Below are 23,968 nucleotides of genomic sequence, written 5' to 3' on the forward strand. Positions count from 1 at the left end.
CCCAAGAAGGATGACAAGCTAAACAAGCTATATGGATAACCATTTGAAAGAGAACTAGAAGAGGATGCACTATTGGATGAAAGCTCATTAAGTGATGATGAAGAGAATATCCAATTTCATACTTCAAGACCAAACTAGGAGGTAGGTTTTTCTTCTCATGAACCACATATTCTTACTAATAGTGAATTGGCAAATATGTTTGAAAAATTAACTCTCACATATCAAATTTTAAGTTTAAGTTAAAAAGATAAAATTTCAAACCTTAGACTTGAAAATGATTTATTGATAGAAGAAAATGATCAATTAAGAATTAATGTTGAAATAATCCAAAGATATTATGATCAATTAGAAGAAGAAAATAAGAAATTGAAAAGTATTGTTAAAGGAAAGAAAGATAAAAAGTTAGGAATAGGAACTCTTTTCAACAAATAAATTTCTATTGCATTCATGTTAACTTATTATTTTGTCCATATGTTTGTTGACACTAACCCTCAAGGTTCCAAAGTAATTGGGATACCATATGTTAAGTGAAAAGAAGTTTTGTAGGTATGAAACACAAGGAGGAACACACTTAAGGTTGAACATCAAATGAAAAATGGGTGATATTTACTCCTTTCCCTTTTTAATTCTTTTTCAGAATGCTTGATTGATAAAGTTTGATTGGTTGTGAATTGCTTGTTTGAACATTGAGTATTATTCATGTTGCATTTGTTTGGAAATATTTATGATTGAGTATTGATTTTGCAAAATTGTTGATTGCAAGGTATGTGAGAATGAGATGTATTGAACACAAATGATTTGATAAGGGTGATATGATAATGACATAAGCATAGTTGATAACTTGTAGCACACTCATTTTTGCAGTCGAAATTAAGCCTAAAAGTTAATATTTTTTAATTTCAATGTGTCTAAATTGCGTTAACCTTTTGAACAACGTTGTTTTGGAATTAAATGTATAAGTTCAAAATGGTTAAACTTGAGAATGAAATTGTTTGACTACTTGAATTGAATTCTTCAATATGGGCTTACATTAATACGTACCCTGAACAAGTTGACACATGTTGAAAATGCTATTATTACTTATTGTTGATAAAAATGAATGCATGAGTAAATGCTTGAATTCATTGATCTTATGTGGCTACATTGAATTATCATTCCTGTAATGACAGCTCCTCGATCGCTACCGGCATCCGAGACTTACGGGAGAACTCACCAAATTCTGACAAGCCTACACATTTATCATTTATCACACTATCACACATCCATTGGAAAATCTCATAATCATCACAATCTTATTAATAGCAAATGTTTTCTATATATTGTATTTCATCATCATATAAACATAAGTTTACAGTGTATGCCATTGTTTACTTTCGAAACAAAATATACTAAAAATGACCAGACCTCTAATAGTGGAGCGACTCAGAATGGGATGCTATGAGATGCAATTACCTATGTTGCAGCAAGTCTCGATGTGTTGAGCGATGCACTTGAACTTATTACTTATCTATAAAAGAAAATAAGGGGGGTGAGTCTTATAAACTTAGTGATCATCAACTCCGTGAGTAGGGCGTAGATGGGAAACAAGCTAAACATATAAGATTTGAATATATTAAACATAAAAACATGTAAACCATTTAAAAGCAAATGGGACATTGTGCCTTACAGATAAAACCAAAGATTTCTATGCAAGAAATCATTTAACCACCATTGTGTCAAAATTAGTGTGAGTAAGAGATTGCTATCATCAAAATTGTTTAACAACTAGCTCAAGTCAATTCAACGTAAACATGCACGCTCCCATAAAAATCAAACATTATCGAAGCTTTTACACAAGCTCATGAGTCAATTTCATAAATCGCCTCATACGTTAGGAGTTAAATCCAACATCTTAGCATAAAAAGGGGAGCTGTAGAAAATCTTATAATTTTCACAATGCAAAAGTGTCAAGCTTAACCTTATAAAATACTTGCCATGTCATTCATGTGATTGACAATATGCTTGCATACTTGGAAAGCCTCAAAAAATTGTCAAAAGTCGGTAGTGTACCTAGTGGTGCAACTAAGTTGAATTAAACCTCGAGCTAGTCCAAATAGAATTTTAAGATGAAATTGAGAATTTTAAAACCCCAGAATGACTTAAAATGGTGATACAGAGTTCAAGGACCGATTTGGAGTCAAATTGAAATTTTCATGATCTTGGGGTAAAATAATCATTTCGCCACCCGAGGTTAAGATGTGAGAGTTAGATGAAATTTTTGACTAAGATTGGCTATTTAGAACATAATTTGAGTTTGAGAAGTGAAAAATTTTAATTTCGACATTTTTTTGAACATAGGGGTAAAATAGTCATTTTACCACCCCAGGGGAAAAATTATAATTTTACACCACCCAACACTTGTCCAGCACATGGATTTTACCCAATATTATCATGGATAATTGAAAAAATTTAAGTGGTGGAGAGAGATTGCTTAATGGGTAAGTATGACACATGGACCAATGGAATGGTGACATGTGTCAAGTTTATATCCATTTATTATTTAGCTTTAATATTAGCATAAAATCAACTTATTTCCTTCATATGGCTGGCCAAAACAAGAAGTGAAGAAGAAAAGAAAGAACACAAACCCTAGGTGGGAAAATTGAAGAAAAAATGTGGGATTTCAAGGGATTAAGCTAATAAAGGTAAAATTTTGTGATTTTATCTTGTGATTTACACTACCCATGCTTTCTTTTTCATTTTTCATGCTTAGAACTCAAGTTTGCATGATGAACCCATGCTAGCCGAATTTGAGAAGAGAGGTTTTGAGCATTGATTTTGCTAGATTTCAAGCTAATTAAGTGTTTTTGGTGGTTTGGCAATGGAAAGTATGAAAATCTAGCAAGGAATCACTTTGTTCTTCACAAACCCACAAGAGGCCGAATTTTCTTAGGAGGATATTGAGGCTGAAATTGATGATATTTCATGATATTTTGGTCGTATTTAATGATTGGTGAGGCTAGAAATTTAATGAGAAATTTTGGCATGAAAATCTAAATTTTTACCTAATGTATAGACATGTGTGATTTATGGTTCGGACTGATAAATTGAATCATATGCACAGTCATTGAGGTATTTTAAGTATAATTGGAGTGTAGAAAATGAAAGAAATCGATTTGGAGTTAAATTGGAGGTTTTAGCCAATTACACTAAGAATAGTGCGAATTAGGTCGAATACCGTATTTAAATGGCTATTCGGACATTTTGCATCACATTTCGTGCATTCATATAGATTTATAGAGCCTGAAATAGTTTATGATAAATTGACACAAATTATTGAAATTTGTGTCACGTATGATGTATAGGTGGTGAATCCTCCGCTAAAGGCAAAAAATTGTACCCGAGGATCTGTAGTCAGAATACTCTAGAAATTCGACTCCCGAAATTGTGAGTAACCTTATCATTATTTTAATTATCTAAGGTGGTCTTTTTATTCGATTTTGTGAATTTTATGAAAAATGAATTAAATGATTAATTTTTTGATTTTATAAACAAAATGTGATTTAATGAAATGATTTCATAAAATTGTTTTGAAATTGAATGATGGCTTTGAAAATAGAGTAACTAGAGACCACTTGATGTGTTGTAATTTATGATTCTAATTGATGGCTTATGATAATGTGTTGGCATGACTGGTTGGAATTATGGTTTGTGAACTGTATGAATTGTTCTGTTTTACATTTACAAGTTGGGTAGTATAATATTAGTCATGTCATGCTGTCAAAATTTTATTGTATGGTGGGTTTAGCTTGCTGCAGTGGGCGGGTTCTGTGGACCAGCCTTTTTGAGAGGCACAAAATCCGGTTATATATGACCTCGATCGGAAAGGCGCGTAGGGTATCTCCTGAGGTATGGTTAGAGTTCATGTCATGCTGAACCACCTCGTGATGATGAACTCCGCTAACGTCAAGGAACGACTGAGTTTTTAAAATAAAAACATGTTTACGTGTATACGAACTTTTCAACAGCCCTGGCGAACTCGGTTAAATGCCTCGGCCAAGGTATTCTCGAGAATGATTTTGGCGGGAGCCAAGCTTTTAAGATACTCATAAGCCATGTTGATTATTTAAATGAAATGAATATTTATGTTATGAAATACATATTGAGATGGAATATTTTAATCGTCTCCATTTACTCGACTTTGGATATTTTGAATGGTGTTTGTTTACTCACTGGGATTTTATAATCTCACCACCCTTCTTTCCACCAATTTGAGGCTCAGAATAAGCTGTAAATAGCTGATTTCATCGAGGGCTATCATTGGATTTGCATCCTCCAAACTGTAGGTTCACAGTCTTTTCTTATTTTTGGTTATTCGGGGGCCCACTGGTTATTGTAAATTAAGTTAAATACTCTGGCTTACTGTATTACAGTATGTATGAATTTATTTAGCTTTTACACTACAAAAATTATTTACCGGTAACTCTATAAATATTGTTTTATAAGAAAATAGAATATTTTATTGAATATTTTTATTATATTCAAATAATCATAATTTCATTTTAAATGAAGGTTTTAGATGTTTAAACTTATTCTTGATTATGAATTATATGTTTTGTACTCGCTTACTACATTTTTAGCAGATTTTGAGATTTTTGAGGAAAAATGACAAATATGCCCCTGTGAGGAAAATTTTATTTTTCTATTGTTTTGAATTGGAAATAGTTTATAATCTCTCAAAACATGATTTTAGTAACTAATACTCGCGGGGGAAGTGAGAAAAACTAATGTTAAGCTTTGCGAGGTTTCGATTGACATTCCGGGTAATGAATGTCTATCGGGAAGTCTCGATGATTGTCATGGGCTCGATGGGAGTTCTCGGTTGGGATAAAAAGCGTACAAGTTTGAAAACCCAACAAGATGCCACTCCTAAGTAGGAAAGCGTAATATCAACACGTGGACCCACTTCCACGTAATAACAATTGAGGAGCATTGTTTCCACCGGATTCCCACATGCCATGGCAGTCTTGACGATGCTGGCTGACATCGGAGAAATCAAGTGGTCGCAACCGCGTATCACAACTTGTGGCCTAGCCACATATAATAACTCGTGACCTTGCCACGTATAATCACAGACCATGGCCCTAGCCACGTTTAATAGCCCGTTGGTGATCCAAAGGTTCTCTAGCTATAGCTCACTTGTGCACAAGGGTCACATTATCCCGATGTGACATTTGACCTACTCTAGACGCTCTCGGCTTGTCAAAATCATTTTCAAAACCAAATCAAGTTTTTTAAGGCTATTTCTTTAAAACATTTGAAATCAAGGTTCGATAATCCTTCAAATTGCCTTTCACATTAAATGGCATGTTGTAAACACTTTATACAAAGATCGGAACAAAACTGGTGCTCAAAACTTGCATTTTAAATCATTTAACAAACGCATTTAGCTATGCATATTACACAAAAATACAAGGCACAGATTTTGATGCAAACATCGTAAAAAGGCTTGTTTATCAGTTTCTAAAACACTTTACTCATATAGCTTATCTATAGATATATCCAAAACAACGTTCAAAACAACTTGCATCCACAATTTCCTATGAGTTCTACTAGCTCATGCTTTCCACAATAACAGTGTATAAATCATTGTAAATCCATTTAGAAATTGCCTATCAAGGTTAACAGCTCATGCTTTCCATAATTGCATTTAATGAAATCTGGCAACATTTATAAGACGTATAACATTACATAGCTATGGAAATTTTGAAATAAGCACCCCCTACTCACCCACAATAGCGAGACGCTACATTGCTATTGATTCGTGTGCGTATATAACTAATCCTCCTTGTCGGTTACACCTCACCTTGTCCGGCACACCACCATGGTACACTTCCTCTATTTACACGCTTCCTAGCAGCCATTCAAACCCAATTCACTTATGTACTCATGCATGGCAGCAAATTAACTAATAAATTCTTAACTAGGTTTCCATAGTTAATTCATGCTTACACAATCATACTTGGTAGCAATGATAAATCTACTTTCATCAAGCATTTTTCTAAGTTTGCATGCACCACAATTTACATTCATATGCTGCCAACAATTGCACAATTATTCCTCACAATATTAAACTAACCGTAGGCCTCAAATTGTAGTATCAAACTTACCATTGTTCTTTCACCTAAACTCCACTAAACACCCACAGGTTTGGTGACTTCCATGTCACCAAATTTCCTTCAAATCTAGCCAATCTTTGCTGCCACAAGACATTTCTCTAAGTCATCAACTCATTTTTAAAGATTACTCAAGCTAAAAACCAAATCCTTACCTTTCCTTGCTTGAATAACAAAACTGAGCTTAATACCTCCATTGACACTCCACGGGTTCCTTTTCTTGAATTTGAAGACTCTTTGATTGATGAAACAACACAAATTTACAAGATGAGGGAGGAAACCTCACAGTTTCTCATAATTTTGCGCAAACTATGCCTTTCCTTTCTTTCTCTCTTTTTCTTTCTTTCTTTCCTTTCCTTTCCTTTCTTCTTTCTTCTTTCTTTCTTCTCCTTTCTCTTTCCTCTTTGTCTCTGGATGGACTCCTCAAGGCTGAGCCTTGAGAAATGGTTTTCTTTTCCCTTTACGAGGGCGGATTGCTCAATGCCTTCCTTTTTCCTTTATTTTTCTTTTCTTTCTTCTTTATTTTCCTTACATGGGTAGATTGCCCAAGGTTGATTAGTTCTTTTGGCTTCTTTTCCACTTATTTTATGTGATCAAATAACATGGCAAAAGCTTGCCACCTTTCCATCCACCACTTGCATTTTAATTCTTTACTTTTCATCATTTTTCATTTTCATTTTTTTTATTCCTCACACCATATTTACTTTATGTTTTATTTAATCATTCATTGTCCCATCCAAACCACTTTCACCCCACTTTCTTCTTACTTCATTTGACCACCATTGCACCAATCACATTTCGTGCAAACAAATTTTCATCTTATTCTTTCTTTTACTTCACATGGTGGGGGTCTCACATGTCCTTCACTAACTTTTCCTTTTTTTGCATGCTATGATTACATGTAATAGTAACTTTTACATGTACATCACATATTCCACATAGTCTAACCTTCCTTAGTTAGTAAATTCTCCTTTTTAACTTCAAATATCAAAATTGCAAATAAGTCCTCAAACTTTTCTTTATTTACCACATGACCCCTCAAACTTTCATCCTTTACAATTGGGTCCTTCTAACATTTCTTAAGCTCCAATTTCCTTCTATTTTTTTCCTTTACCTGTGCACAAACAGAATATAAGGTTTGCATTTCACCACAGTATCACCATAATATTTAAATTTATACTTACCCGCGCTAGCTTTATTTAATAGAACTCGCGAGCCCCAATAACATTGTTTTTCCTTCAAAATTCTTTCTTTCTTCTTCTCCCCCACTTTGATTTGTCATATAATCCTCCTTCATGACTAATTTCAGCAATGGATAAAATATTATTTTATTTTTAAATATTTTTTTCACTCGTTAATGCTCTTTGACACTTAAATTTATGTCCATTGACCCTTCGTCTCATCGATCGGGTCTTATTAGCTTCCAAACGAGGGTACGGGGTGTTATAATTCCTTGAGATTGTAATATTCTAATGCTTAGTCTATAATCAATTCTTGAAATATATTTTAAGTTTGTTCTCAATGATTACTTCAAGATCGTTTTCTTGGCCAAGCATATGAAATTGATTATAATAAACAAATTAAACTTCATGAAAAATTTTTTTAGTTCATCTATCATTGTGCTTAAGTCACATGTTTACATGATATCCCATCTTGCTTGACCTTAAGATTTAAAGTCTATAATTTGACTTGAGTTATGATCTTGAACGAGAAATTTAAATTGTCAAGTTAGATCATTATATGTTTGGTTGACATAGTTAAAGAATCTTTCATTGATAATGATATTATCTTGACGAGAATACTTCTCCTTGAATCAATAGTCTTATATATATCTTGGAGAAAAATTTATTGAAATGCTTGTTTGAAAATACAATGGAAAAGAGATTACCAAATAAGGCTTAATAATGTTATTTTCTTGGTATGCTCTTGTTGAGAAAATTCCTTATTGAATTGTCATTGTTATAAGAATCATTTTAATTGCTTGATTGCTAGTGCTTGGACAATACATAATGAAAATTAAAAAAAGGGTGCTTAATGCTAATAATATCTTGGATTTGTATTGGGACTAATGTGCATACTCTTTTTAAAATTATGAGTATTTGAAGCATATATTGAATATTTGTTAATATACTCATGCTTTACTAGTTCCGTAAAAATATGGGTATAAGATTGACATATTGAATGTTCATTGTAATGCTTCGCTATAATATGCTCATGAGTTATCCCTATATTTGTCTCATGATTCATCTAAGGGAGGGTAAGATTGTGCTTTAATATGATTAACTATTTAATCTCTTTTTCCTTGTTGGAATTGATTTAGTGAATGCTTAAAAAGGGAGATGACCATTGACATTGTCTTATGATTCTTAAGCAATTAAAATCTTCAACAATGATCATGGTAAAATCTCAACAAATGGTGTTCATCTCTATGGGTAATATCTCTTAAACACCGCATTAAATTTATACTTAATAATGTCTCACATTCGTGCTTAAATGATGATTACTTATATATAAATTTGTGAATATATTTGCATGATTGGTTGTGTATTCAATTTGTTTGTCTTTAGATACTTGCATGATTACTTAATTACTTAGTTGAATGAATGAGTGAACATAGAGGTATATAAAGTTGCACGCATAGAAGTAAATCATGTTCACATTATATGTAGACTTATAAATACTTTGTATTCAACTATGCATATCTAAATTGAACTTAAAAAGATAAAATGTCCACACTTTGCCTGTGTATATACATATCTATGTGTGGCACCCTTGGTTGATGAATTTATGATATCTCTTGGTTGAGAATATTTATATGTGCCTTGATTGCAATGTTGAATATATTTCTTCACACTTTCCTTGAATATCTTGAGAAGAAATATGTTATGATTTTTGGATGTGCTAAATTAATATATTTCCTTATGCCTTGCTTGAATATCTTCTGATTGGGAATACATCTTTTTTTTATGTTCTCATATCATGGTGATTAGATATATTTCTTGATCTATTGATTGAATATTTGAGTAGAAATATATCTCATTGTTTTGATTTGATGGTTAGAAATTATTATTGAACTTAATGTTTATCTATAATTGATGATTATCGCTGACCATCGTCTCTTAAGTTTAAGTTCTTAAAGCTCACACTTCTATTCCTTTTTTGATATAACAAAAAGAGGGAGAAGGTTTATGAGCACATTGAGATGCTCTGACATTAGCTGACTTGCTTTTGAAACATTTTTGAACTTCATGCATATATTGAGGGGGAAAATTTTTTTAAAAGTTCATACTCAATTCTTATATCCTTCTCATTTATACTTAAATGTTTTCAAAGGCATAGAGACTAATTAACGCAGGGGGAGGCTCAAGAAATTTCAAATGCTATATGTTCATGCTTTTATCATATCAAAAAGGGGAGATTGTTAGACTTGAATTACATCATGTTTTGATCTGACAATAGTCACATATCTTGTTGAATTTAATATCAAGCATTTGAAATTGCCTCAATTACATTTTTAGTCCCCTAAGCTTACAATTGTTTGAAAAGTCATGCATCCTTAGAAAACATCTTATAAGCTTTCACATAATGCATTTTCAGCTAAGAAATCAAGGGCAAACATGCCTTGAATTGTTTATTTGAATACAAGCATAAGGGAATTGATAATTCTATTTTATAGAATTATTTTAGTCTAATTTTGTTATTAAATATTAGCTAAGTCCTTAATTTTCAATTTTAATTTACTTATTTTTAGTTGTTTTTAAAATTAGTTTATTTTTAAGTGAGTTATTTTAATTTTATGTTATTTCTTTTAATTTGGTTATTTTTTATTAGGTTTTATATTTTTCGTAGGAACTAAAGGAATTGTGCTTAATTTTGAAAAGTAAGGTGTTGAAAGACCCGAAAGTTTGCTTGCATATGTTTTAGTGTTTTAACCATAAATTGTGCTACAAAACTCCAAATGATGCGATCTTGGACAATTGGAAAGCTAAGAGATAAGGCTACAATTTTATGAGATCACTTTACCTAGTTCTACACTCAAGATAGAGAAAATTGCATCGAAAAATGGTTAGATGTACTATAGCATGAATGAAAATTTTTAAAGGCTGACAATTGATTTTTTGGGCCTCTCGTTATACTTTTAAGCCCAATTAAATCATAGCTCGACTTAGGGAACTACAGGTTAAGTTTATTAGTATAAATAGGATATTTTTAAGAACATTAGGAAAGACAACTTTTGGGAGACTCAAGAAGCTAGAAGTTGAGGCTGAAACTTGGAGAGCATGGCTGCAAATATTTGTTTTGTTTTTTTCCTTGGCTTTTATATTTCTTGTTACTCTCAATGATTGAAATTATTATAATGTTATTTGTCTTTGCAATCATGAGTAGCTAATTTTCTTTTTCTGAGATTGCAATTGAACTCACATGTAATCTAAATTTTTAATCTCTTTCTTACTTATCTTTAATGGGATTTGAATTGTTTATTCCAATTTGTTCTTAATGCTTTTAATTGCTTGGTCACCAATTAAACTGATATAGGAACCTAACCAAACTTGGGAAAGGAAGTTTAGTGTAGACTAAAATTGGGATAGCAAATCATCATATTAATTGATTTGCGTATAAGATAAGGATATACCTATAGGCCATATGTCTCCAGATTAGAGCATGAACTTAATGAATCTGTTTTAATTTCAATTCACATAGGGATATAGTTGTGAGATCCTGTCAAGCTCGATTAAAAGACAGTATTGCACCGAGTGGTACAACTAAGTTAAATCGAGCCTTGAACTAGTTCAAATAGAAATTCTCAGAGGAATTTAAAAATTTTAAAACCAACAAAATGGCTTAGAATAGTGATTTGGAGTTCAAGGTCCAGTTTGGAGTCCATCAGAAAATTGACCAATTAGGGACAAAACGGTTATTTTACCATTTGATGATAAAATGGAGATTTTTAGCCAAGATTTGATCACATTTGACCAAGAATAATTATATGAAATATAATTATGATTATTGGAGTATAAAATGATGTTTAGCAGTGAAAAATTATGATTCTTGGTATTTATGGAGCACAAGGGCAAAATGGTAATTTTGCCACTAGAGGACTAAACGAAAATTTTTTTAAACAATTTTTGCCCCATTTGGTTAATATTGATCAATATTAGTGTTATTTTAAGTTGAAAAGTAGAAATAATGAGATTCCGTTACATTTCGGAGTATAGGGGCAAAATCGTAATTTTTTTATCCCGGGGGCAAATCAGTAAAATTTTTACCCTAGCACTTGTCAAGACCAAGGGATTTTAATTGTGGTAGGATTGGATAAATACCAGAATATTTGTGGTAGAAAATTAAGAAGAAAAAGTCAAAGTTAAAAATTGGGCCAATAAGCATGTGACACATGGCATGCTTGATTATTTTATTATTTTCTATAGAAATCAGCCCATTAAATTCCCAATTCCCTCACCATATTCGGCCTAGGCATCCAGCAACAAGAAAAAGGAAGAACAAAAGGAAAAACAAGAAAACCTAGGTGAAAATTCAAAGAAAAGTGAAGAAATCAAGGAACAAGCTAGGTAAGTTAAAATTTCTTTAATTCTCCTTAGATACCTAGCTTACCATGCTTTTGTTCTTGATTTCCATGGTTGAATATTGAGTTATCATGATGAATTCAATTCTGAAAAATGGGTATGGAAGAGGAATTGTTGTTGGAATAATTTGATTTTAGACTATGTTAGTGTTTAGGGATAGTTAAGCATGGTTATGAACAAAAACACAAAAGAAATATTCAATTTCTCTAGGGTTCCTTGTTGGTCGAACCATGAGGGCTGAATATCAATGGGGGATTGTTTTTATTTCAAGGAAAATGGCTTGGAAAATGATGAATTAAGGTGAAACGGTTATGTAGAAAAAAATTCGATGCTAGTGCACCAAATGACCAAATTTTTCTATAAGGAACTGTGAGGGTTCTAATGCTGAATTTGGCTTTATTTAAATGGTATGTGGTAAATTAAGGTATTAGAGGAGAAATGGATTAATTTGGAGGTGATTTGGACACAATCGCCAATTAATCGGGTGATCGGTCGAATTTAATCGATACCGCGATTAAGCGGTAATCGGACGTATTTTTGCATTTACATATCAAGCATTAGTAATTTAAATTAGTTTATATCAATTTAGGGACAATATAGTAAATTCCTCGACTTTGTTATTTGTCAAGGTGGTGAGACGTCCGGAAAAGGCAAAGGAATTGCGCTTGAGGACTATTAGTCAGAGTTCACCCGGAATCCGGATTTTCGACACCTGTGAGTGGACTGCCTATCAAAATTGTTTTGGGAATATGACTGTTTTGAACAAAGTGTTTGAATGATTTTATGCAATTTTTCATGAAAATGAATGCCTTGGGAACAAGCTTTTGAGAAAAGGTTTATGTTATGAAATGTGGTTATTATGGATTTCTATGTGGCTGCATTATGTTGATATACATATATGCTTGAATATAATGTTGTGTAATTATGTTGACTCGGCTATGTGCGAGTAGGGAGTGCGCATAAGCCGAGGATGACCCGGTTATGTGCGAGTAGGGAGTGCGCATAACCCGGTGATGACCCAGCCATGTGCGAGTAGGGAGTGCGCATGAGCTGGTGATGATGATGATGAGCTGGTGATGATGATGATGGGTTGGTGAGATGATGATGATGGGTATATACGTATATATATATATATATATATATAAATATGTGTGATATAACAAATTGATGGACAATGATTTATGGTTGTAATGTACGTGAAATTTGACACATTGTACTTTGAGAATTTTCATGAATTTTATGTTGATTTTATTAGTTTAGCAGGATGGCTTTTTGTTGAGTGAGGAAAAATGTTTCTCTTGTTGCTCTGTTTTCACTGCAGCGAAATTCATGCTCGCTGTAGCGAAAAACTCTCGGGTTTGGAGGGGTTTTAAATAGGAATGAACTAAATTGCATTGTTTTGAAACAAGTGCATCATGATTTTAAATTCTCCCTAATTGTTGCTTGTTCCCTTCCTTGTTCACTCACTGAGTATTGTACTCACGTTTTATAAAAATTCATGTTTTCAGATCAGGTGACTGTTGGACCCTAGATCGAGGAGTCCCCGTAGTGCATCTCCTGGGTATGTGTCTGGCATTCGATAGTAATCCCTTTTATTGTAAATGTCTCCGCTGGAAGTCATGGGTCCTTTTGTATTGTGAATACAATCTAACAATGTGAATATGTGTATGCAATGTAAATTGCTAAATACATGACTGGTATAGTGCATGTATATTATTATCGATAATGCCATTGTGTTTTGGCTATGTTCACACCCGGGAAAAGGTGTGTGTGTATGCATGATATGATAAATTTGTTAAGCAAAGATAAATGGATAGGCTTGCTTGGGCTTAGTGAGCTATGCTTATTGAGCTCATGCGCTGGTCATGGCCCGAGAAATTGGGTCATGACAATAGTGGTATCAAAGCTCTAGGTTTGTCTAGATCCTAGGGCTTTTATTTGTTGGTCCAGCGGAGTGTCGGGTTTTTATGTGGGAACTTCGGTTGTGAAGTGTGAACCGCGGTACATTTTACGAACAAGGGACCGTATAGATTCCCAATCTTAGAAACCACCTTATCTCTTTAATTGTGGTTAATGACAGGTGTTTCCTCTTGTCTAGGTAAGAATGTCGCCTAAGAGACGGGCCACTTTAAGACAAGTGGGGGAGCAAGAAGCCCTTACTGGGATGACTAATCGGCCACATGCACCAACCCGTAGGGGACGAGGTAGACATGGCAGGGTCCCTAGGCCGGTGAGAGCGAGTACGCTTGTGAATAGGAGAGATAAGGGACAGCCCTTAGGTGATACTGTTAGGCCACCGACGAGAGGCATTACTTTGAGGACTTGGCGACGAGTCTGCAGGGAGTCAATCGGGTTGTAGAGATGATGGCAGCCCGTATGGAGGATATACAAAAGATAGTATAGGGGAGACATATGGAGCAAGAGTCCCCTAGTTCCCAAAACCAGACAGACTGCCAACCTCCCGAGGGTGATAAAGGTCAGATAGAGGTTTCACTCACTGACTTTCTAAAGCTTAAGCCTCCCTCATTTACGAGGTCAGATGTATCGGAGAAGATTTGTAATGCTATGGGGTGTTCTAGCGTTAGGTCAGTGGAGCTAGTAGCTTTTCAATTGGAGGATGTAGCACAGCAATGGTATGACTCCTTGCGAAGGGGTAGGCCGACAGATGCTACACCACTAACTTGGAGTGAATTTAGTACAGCCTTCTTAGATCGATTTTTATCGCACAGTGTGCGAAATGCCCGAGCCAGAGAGTTTGAGGCATTGATGCAAACTCCGGGCATGACGGTGTCGGAGTATGATATAAAATTTACGCAGCTATCTCGGTATGCACCTTACTTGGTTTCCACAAAGGAGATGAAAATCCAAAGGTTTGTGGATAGATTAGTGGAACCATTGTTTCAAGCTGTGGCCTCCCGAGATTGCAACACTTACTCTGCGGCCGTGGATTGTGCTCAACGAATTGAAATGAGGACCACTAAGAGTAGGGTTGCGAGGGATAGAGCAAAAAGGGCCAAAATAGAGGGTTATCAAGGCCATAGAGATTTCAGCAGTGGTGGTTCATCTTCTAGCCGTCAGGGTCCACAGAGGAACTCACGGTTACCTCAGCAGGGGAGTGACGTGCCTGGTGCTAATATTAGGGTGGGACAAAGAACCTTCAGTTCTAGGAGGCAGCAAAATTCTAGACAGAGTAGTCAAGTCATTCACTCTTGTGATTCTTGTGGGAGACAACATGGTGGACGGTGCTTTCTTACTACAAGAACTTGTTACGGGTGCGGTCAACCTGGGCATATTAGGAGGGATTGTCCGATGTGGCACATCAATCACCAGATTCTGCTTGTGGTTCCACCCAGCCAGCTTCATCTGCTCCATCAGTTGCTATCTCATATGGCCGGGAGGTTAGTGGATCGAGAGGTAGAGGTGCTAGTACTTCCTCTCAAGGCAAACCAACTGGGTCCGGACATCAAAGTTCTGTTGGTAGAGGCCAGGCAAGGGTGTTTGCTTTAACACAGCAGGAGGCTCAAACATCTAATGCCGTCTCAAGTACTATTTGAGTTTGTAATATGAATGCTCAGGTACTATTTGATCCTAGTGCTACCCATTCTTTTATCTCTCCATGTTTTGTATCTCGGTTGGGTAGAGGTCGTGTTAGGAGAGAGGAACAATTAGTGGTGTCTACTCCTTTAAAGGAGATATTTGTGGCCGAGTGGGAATATGAGTCCTGTGTAGTGTGAGTCAAGGACAAAGACACTTCGATGAGTCTAGTGGTGCTAGACACCTTAGACTTTGATGTAATCTTGGGAATGGATTGGTTATCACTCTGCCATGCTAGTGTGGACTGCTATCATAAAGTGGTTAGATTTGATTTCCCCGGTGAACCATCATTTAGTATTCAGGGGGATAGGAGTAATGATCTAACCAATTTGATATTGGTCATATCTGCTAGAAGATTATTACGACAGAGTTGTATAGGTTACCTGGCTATTGTAAAGGATACTCAGGCGAAGATTGGAGATGTAACTCAAGTGTCGGTGGTGAAGGAGTTCGTGGATGTATTTCCTGAGGAGCTACCAAGTTTGCCTCCTGAACGGGAGATTGAGTTTTGCATAGATTTGATTCCTGACACTAGACCTATATCCATACCCCCATATAGAATGGCACCTGTAAAGCTTAAAGAGCTTAAGGATCAGTTGGAGGATTTATTGGATAAAGGTTTCATACGACCTAGTGTATCCCCATGGGGAGCACCAGTGTTATTTGTGAAGAAGAAAGATGGGTCACTTAGGCTGTGCATTGATTATCGACAGCTTAATAAAGTGACGGTGAAGAATAAGTATCCTCTCCCAAGGATAGATGATTTATTTGATCAACTACAATGAGCACAATGTTTTTCTAAGATAGATCTGTAATCTGGGTACCATCAGTTGAGAATCCGGAATAAAGATATACCCAAGACCGCATTTCGAACAAGATATGGGCACTATGAGTTCTTAGTGATGTCATTTGGGCTCACGAATGCTCCTGCAGCCTTTATGGATTTGATGAACTGAGTGTTCAAACCTTATTTGGATAAGTTTGTGGTGGTGTTTATTGATGACATTTTGATATATTCGAAGAGTCGAGAGGAGCATGAGCAGCATCTTAAGATAGTGCTCCAAATTTTGAGAGAACATCGATTGTATGCTAAGTTCTCCAAGTGTGAGTTTTGGCTCGAAAGTGTTGCATTCTTGGGGCATGTGGTATCTAAGGAGGGGATACAAGTTGATACAAAGAAAATTGAAGCAGTGGAAAAATGGCCAAGGCCAACATCAGTTACGGAGATTAGAAGCTTTATGGGTTTAGTTTGCTATTATCGTCGCTTTGTGAAGGACTTCTCCAAAATAGTTGCCCCTTTGACTAAGCTGACACGTAAAGATACAAAATTTGAGTGGTCTGATGCTTGTGAGAATAGTTTTGAGAAGCTTAAGGCATGTCTCACCACAGCTCCAGTGTTAAGCCTACCGCAAGGCACAAGGGGTTACACGATGTTTTGTGATGCATTGGGGGTTGGTTTAGGATAAGTATTAATGCAACATGGGAAGGTGATTGCGTATGCATCTAGGCAACTTAAAAGGCATGAGTAGAATTACCCCATACACGATTTGGAAATGGTAGTAATCGTGTTTGCCTTAAAGATTTAGAGACATTACTTGTATGGTGAGACTTGCGAGATATACACGGACAACAAAAGTCTAAAGTATATATTTCAGCAGAGGGATCTTAACTTACGGCAACGTAGATGAATGGGGTTGCTAAAGGATTATGATTGTACTATTCTTTATCATCCCGGTAAGGCCAATGTAGTGGCGGATGCCTTAAGTCGAAAATCAATGGGAAGCTTGGCACATATTTCCACTGGTAAGAGATATTTGGTTAGAGAGATCCATAGCTTGGGAGGCATAAGTGTGCGTTTGGAAGTTACGGAGACAAATGCTTTGCTAGCACACTTTAGAGTGAAGCCTATTTTAATGGACAGGATTAAAGAAGCACAAAGTAAAGATGAGTTTGTGACTAAGGCCTTAGAGGATCCTCAGGGTAGAAAAGGAAAAATGTTTAATAAAGGCACAGATGGAGTGTTGAGGTATGGAACCAGACTTTATGTGCCAGATGGTGACGGGTTGAGGAGAGAAATATTGGAGGAAGCTCACATGGCAGCTTATGTGGTACATCCAAGGGCTACAAAAATGTATCAAGATTTGAAAGAGGTGTATTGGTGGGAAGGACTTAAGAGAGATGTAGCTGAGTTTGTCTTCAAGTGCCTGGTTTGTCAGCAAGTTAAGGCCGAGCATCAAAAGGCTGCAGGGCTACTACAGCCAGTACTGGTACCCGAGTGGAAGTAGGAACATATTACGATGGACTTTGTAACGGGTTTGCCTCGAACTAGTGGGGGATATGATTTAATTTGGATAGTAGTGGACCGATTAACAAAGTCAGCTCATTTTCTTTTGGTTAAGACTACTTATGGGGCTGCCCAATACGCTCGAGTTTATGTGGATGAGATAGTGCGACTACATGGTATTCCCATTTCTATAGTATCTGACAGAGGAGCTCAGTTTACTAGTAGATTTTGGGGAAAGTTGCAAGAAGCATTGAGCACTAAGTTGGATTTTAGCACAGCTTTCCACCCTCAGACTGATGGATAGTCTGAACGGACCATATAGACATTGGAGGATATGTTGAGGGCTTGTGTGATAGACCTTGGTGTCAAGTGGGAACAATATGTACCCTTAGTGGAATTTGCCTACAACAACAGTTTCCAAACTAGCATCCAAATGGCACCATTTGAGGCCTTATATGGACGAAGATGTAGGTCACCCATTGGATGGCTAGAGGTGGGAGAAAGGAAATTTTTGGGGCCTGAATTGGTGCAGGATGCAACCGAGAAAATACACATGATCCGTCAGAGGATGTTAACAGCACAAAGTAGACAGAAATCATATGCTGATAACCGACGAAGAGACTTGGAGTTCCAAGTAGGAGATCATGTATTTTTGAAAGTTTCACCAACTAAAGGGGTAATGAGTTTTGGCAAGAAAGGGAAGTTAAGTCCTCGGTATATAGGGCCATTCGAGATCTTAGAAAGGGTTGGAGCGGTGGCTTATCGTTTGGCCTTACCGCCAGACCTTTCAAATATTCATCCCGTGTTTCATGTGTCCATGCTTAGGAAGTACAACCTAGATCCATCACATGTAATACAGTATGAAACCATTCAGTTGCAAGATGATCTAACCTATGAGGAACAACCAGTAGCTATCCTTGATAGGCAAGTTAAAAAGCTCCGTTCAAAGGATGTAGCTTCAGTGAAAGTGTTGTGGCGGAATCACACTAGCGAGGAGTTAACGTGGGAAGCTGAGGATGAGATGCGGACAAAGCATCCACACCTCTTCGATATGTAAAGGTAAGCCACTCTACATAGAATTTAAATTCGGGGACCGAATTTTTATTAGTGGTGGAGAATGTGAGACCCTGTCAAGCTCGATTAAAAGATGGTATTGTACCGAGTGGTATATCTACGTTAAATCGAGCCTTCAACTAGTTCAAATAGAAATTCTAAGAGGAATTTGAAAACTTTAGAACCAACAGAATGGCTTAGAATAGTGATTTGGAGTTCAAGGTCTAGTTTGGAGTCCATCAAAAAATTGACCAATTAGGGACAAAACGGTCATTTTACCATTTGATGATAAAATGAAGATTTTTAGCCAAGATTTGATCACATTTGACCAAGAATAATTATATAAAATATAATTATGATTATTGGAGTATAAAATGATGTTTAGCAGTGAAAAATTGTGATTCTCGGTATTTATTGAGCACAAGGGCAAAATGGTAATTTTACCACTAGAGCACTAAACTAAAAATTTTTTAAACAAATTTTGCCCCATTTGGTTAATATTGATCAATATTAGTGTTATTTTAAGTTGAAAAGTAGAAATAATGAGATTACGGTACATTTTGGAGTATAGGGGTAAAATCGTAATTTTTTCGTCCCGGGGGCAAATCAGTAAAATTTTTGCCCCACCACTTGTCAAGACCAAGGGATTTTAATTGTGGTAGGATTGGATAAATACCAAAATATTTGTGGTGGAAAATTAAGAAGAAAAAGTCAAAAAGTTAAAAATTGGGCCAATACGCATGTGACACATGGCATGCTTGATTATTTTGTTATTTTCTATAGAAATCAGCTCATTAAATCCCCAATTCCCACACCATATTCGGCCTAGGCATCCAGCAACAAGAAAAAAGGAAGAACAAAAGGAAAAACAAGAAAACCTAGGTGGAAATTCAAAGAAAAAGTGATGAAATCAAGGAAACAAGCTAGGTAAGTTAAAATTTCATTAATTCTCCTTGATAGCTTACCCATGCTTTTGTTCTTGATTTCCATGGTTGAATATTGAGTTATCATGATGAATTCAATTCTGAAAAATGGGTATGGAAGAGGAATTGTTGTTGGAATAGTTTGATTTTAGACTATGTTAGTATTTAGGGATAGTTAAGCATGGTTATGAACAAAAACACAAAAGAAATATTCAACTTCTCTAGGGTTCCTTGTTGGCCGAACCATGAAGGCTGAATATCAATGGGGGATTGTTTCTATTTCAAGGAAAATGGCATGGAAAATGATGAATTAAGGTGAAACGATTATGTAGAAAAAAATTCGATGCTAGTGCACTAAATGACCAAATTTTTTTATAAGGAACTGTGATGGTTCGAATGCTAAATTTGGCTTTATTTAAATGTATGTGGTAAATTAAGGTATTAGAGGAGAAATGAATTAATTTGGAGGTGATTTGGACACAATCGTCGATTAATCGGGTGATTAGTCGAATTTAATCGATGCCGTGATTAAGCGGTAATCGGACATATTTTTGCATTTACATATCAAGCATTAGTAATTTAAATTAATTTATATCAATTTAGGGATAATATAGTAAATTCCTCGACTTTGTTATTTGTCAAGGTGGTGAGACGTCCGGAAAAGGCAAAGGAATTGCGCCTGAGGACTATTAGTTTGAGTTCACCCGAAATCCAGATTTTCGACACTTGTGAGTGGACTGCCTATCAAAATTGTTTTGGGAATATGACTGTTTTGAAAAAAGTGTTTGAATGATTTTATGCAATTTTTCATGAAAATTAATGCCTTGGGAATAAGCTTTTGAGAAAAGGTTTATGTTATGAAATGTGATTATTATGGATTTCTATGTGGCTGCATTATGTTGATATACATATATGCTTGAATATAATGTTGTGTAATTATGTTGACTCGGCTATGTGCGAGTAGGGAGTGCGCATAAGCCGAGGATGACCCAGTTATGTGCGAGTAGGGAGTGCGCATAACCCGATAATGACCCGGTTATGTGCGAGTATGGAGTGCACATAACCCGGTGATGACCCAGCCATGTACGAGGGAGTGTGCATGAGCTGGTGATGATGATGATGAGCTGGTGATAATGATGATGGGTTGGTGAGATGATGATGATGGGTATATACGTATATATATATATATATGTAAATGTGTGTGTTATAGCAAATTGATGGACAATGATTTATGGTTGTAATGTACGTGAAATTTGACACAGTGTACTTTGAGAATTTTCATGAAATTTATGTTTATTTTATTAGTTTAGCAAGATGGCTTTTTGTTGAGTGAGGAAAAATGTTTCTCTTGTTGGTTTGTATTCGCTGTAGTGAAATTCATGCTCTCTGCAGCAAGAAACTCTCGGGTTCAGAGGGGTTTTAAATAGGAATGAACTAAATCGCATTGTTTTGAAACAAGTGCATCATGATTTTAAATTATCCCTAATTGTTGCTTGTTCCCTTCCTTGTTCACTCACTGAGTATTGTACTCACGTTTTATAAAAATTCATGTTTTCAGATCAGGTGACTGTTGGACCCTAGATCGAGGAGTCCCCGTAGTGCATCTCCTGGGTATGTGTCTGGCATTCAATAGTAATCCCTTTTATTGTAAATGTCTCCGCTGGAAGTCATGGGTCCTTTTGTATTGTGAAAACAATCTAACAATATGAATATGTGTATGCAATGTAAATTGCTAAATACATGACTGGTATAGTGCATGTATATTATTATCGATAATGCCATTGTGTTTTGGCTATGTTCACACCCGGGAAAAGGTGTGTGTGTATGCATGATATGATAAATTTGTTAAGCAAAGGTAAATGGATAGGCTTGCTTGGGCTTAGTGAGCTATGCTCATTGAGCTCATGCGCTGGTCATGGCCCAGGAAATTGGGTCGTGACAATAGTGTTTTCGTTAAAATAGATATTTTTATAAGATAAGTCGGGAGACCCTTATAAATAATTTAGGACTCTAGGTTAGCAATTCAACCCATTGAAATAAGTTAAGGAAGGGAGGTAGGATGTAGATGAAGTGTGAGGGATATTGTAATCCTAGGCTTGTTTGATTTAATATTTACTCAAATTATTATTATTTTGATCTTTCTTAGTTTAAATTTTGGTTAAGTATTTTTAGTTAGTTAATTTAATTATTTGATATTGATTGTTTGGATAAGATTAAATTGTTATAATTTTAGTACTTAGTAAAATTTTAGATCAATTCTCTATGGAATCGATACTTTACTTGCTTATATACTATCTATTCGATACGTATACTTGCATAGTAGAATTTTAACTGACAAGTTTTTGGAGTCGTTGCCAAGGAATTGTTTCTAGAATTTATACTGATAGTAATACCAAGCAATTTAGTCTTCAAATTTATTTTTCTTGCTTTAATATTGGATTTTGTTTGCTTGCAGATAACTTTGGTCATTGTACGCAAAGAAGAAACAACTTGAATCTTGTTCCTTTTGATCTTGGGATAGAAAGAACTTTTAAAAGACGTCAAAGGGAGAATTTGCAAGTTGCAGCTTTAAATCATACAATGAATGAGGATAACAAGAACAATGGCAATAATGCCATTAATCTAGTTCCCAAAGCAAATAGAGCACTGCGACATTATGTTGGTCCTCTTTTGCAAGGTTTGCACCAAAGCATTAGGAGACCTTCGATCAATGTAAATAATTTCAAAATTAAACTAGTTTACATTCAGATGATTTAGTCTTCAGTCCAGTTTGGTGGGCTACCTGGTGATGATCCTAATTCTCATTTGGTAAATTTCCTAGAGATTTGTGATACCTTTAAATACAATGGAGTAACTGATGATGCTATTAGATTGAGACTATTTTCGTTTTCTCTAAGGGATAAAGCAAAGAGCTGGCTTAATTCACTGCCCAATGGGTCTATCACTACATAAGAAGACTTGGCACAAAAGTTTCAAGCAAAATTTTTTTTGCCTGCCAGGACTGCAAAGATAAGGAATGATATCACCTCATTCACACAATTTGATGGTGAGTCATTGCATGAAGCTTGGGAGAGGTTTAAAGAACTACTTAAAAGATGTCCGCATCATGGGATTCCTGATTGGTTGCAAGTTCAAACATTCTACAATGGGCTAGTAAGAATGCTATAGACGCTTATAATTTGTTGGAAGAGATGGCCTCAAATAATTATCAATGGCCTTCAACAAGGTCTGGTTCAAGAAAGGTTGTTGGAGCTTATGAAATTGATGCACTTAACACCTTAATTGCTCAAGTAACTACCCAAGTGGCTTGTGAGACCTCAACCTCTATAGGCTTGTAACTAAGTATAGATGTAATAATACGAGCTAGGGGTAGTTTCGTCATTTTCTCTAATAAGCTTCCAGAAGAAAGTTTTATGATATTTTAAGGCTTAAATGGGCATAAGACTGCATAAATGATGTGTGCTGATGAAAACACGAAGAAAACTAGAAGTTTCAACAATTTTCATGGTAGGGGCAAAATGATCATTTTTCACCTCGGGTTAAAATTTTAAGTTTTTATGAACCCGAACATGTCTAGACCATTATGGACTTTGTCCCAGTGTTAAAAGAGTAAAAAGATTGGAGGAGAGTAAGTTAATTGGTGGAAGGGTAAATTGGTAATTTTATGGGAATGGATAAATTTGGCCTATAAATATCTTGAATTTCCAACAGCTTCTTGAAATTTTCAGCAACTGTCTTCTTCTTCCCTTCTCCTCTCTCACGTTTCTTCAATTCTTCCATGGGAGTTTTCTTCAAGCTTCCATAACTTTCTCTCTCTAGCTCCAATTTTCATGCTTTTGGTGTACTCTTCCATAAACCCTTATGCTCTTTCATCCTTTCACTTTAAAGCCCTTCAAAAATCTGATTTTCATACTTTCTCTCACTAGTTGGGCATTCTAGAGAGAGAAAAAGAGAATTACCCCATTGATTTGGAAGCAATTGGAAGAGAATTTGACTACAAAGGAGCCTTAGGGTAAGTGATGAATTAAGCTTGGTTTTTAGCTGCAAAAAATGGCTAGTAATTAAGATTTATGAGCTGTTTATTGTTGATTATGTTCATTACTTTTAGTGATTAAGATAGTGAACATAGATGGCCATTTAATGTGGCAATTGAAAGCTAGTTTAGAGATAGCTTTTAGGGGTCATAGTGTGTAAATTGATCTATTGTTTATGTTAATGTGATCCTAGGTTTTAAGGAAGCTCCATCATCTCATTTGGACAATTAAGGGAATTAGAGTCATCTAAAGGCTTTACAATCAATTGGTGAGTGGACTTCCTTCAAAACTTATTTTGGGAATATAATGTATTTGATAAACGTTTGAATGATTTTATACGATT

Source organism: Theobroma cacao, chromosome 3 (genome assembly GCF_000208745.1).
Source record: "Theobroma cacao cultivar B97-61/B2 chromosome 3, Criollo_cocoa_genome_V2, whole genome shotgun sequence".
Lineage (NCBI taxonomy): Eukaryota > Viridiplantae > Streptophyta > Magnoliopsida > Malvales > Malvaceae > Theobroma > Theobroma cacao.